Below are 616 nucleotides of genomic sequence, written 5' to 3' on the forward strand. Positions count from 1 at the left end.
ATGGAAGAATAATAATGAAAATAACTACTTACAATATAGCGTTAATACCAATCTCTTCACAGTTCCGAACTTATGACTTTCTGACGTGTATAGAGATAACGGCTCGCTAAGAAACACACTTACAAAAGCAATAAATAGTAATTCTTCTCTTCGTTCATCCCAAGCTGGAAGACCGGAGGAGACGCAGGACAAGATTATGTGACAGTTCATTATTCCTCTTTGCAAGACTCGAGGAGGTCTTTGCAATGACTACATTGCAGAAGGTATAAATCACTCCTTATCTCTGGCTTGCAACTGTAAACAAAGTCAAACGTTAAGTCTTTATTACTCTTCGTCGAGACGGACATGAACACATAAAATTCAGCGAGAAATAGAGAGCACTTTTTCGCTAGTCGAGCGTTTCCCGTGACGTCACTCACACGGGGGACTTCAATGTTGAGTGTCGTGCGAGTGACGTCACGGCACGCTCGACTGGACCTGTATAGCGTCACGGCCGATTTATGGTTCGAGATTCGACGCATTATGTTCACCAGAAATATCTTTTCCAGCCAGAAGTGATTTTGCATTTCCCCGAGAGATCTGGCGGACGTAGCTGTAATGCTTGTTCGTACATTCT

This window comes from Penaeus monodon, chromosome 19, assembly GCF_015228065.2.
Source record: "Penaeus monodon isolate SGIC_2016 chromosome 19, NSTDA_Pmon_1, whole genome shotgun sequence".
In the NCBI taxonomy this organism is placed as follows: Eukaryota; Metazoa; Arthropoda; class Malacostraca; order Decapoda; family Penaeidae; genus Penaeus; species Penaeus monodon.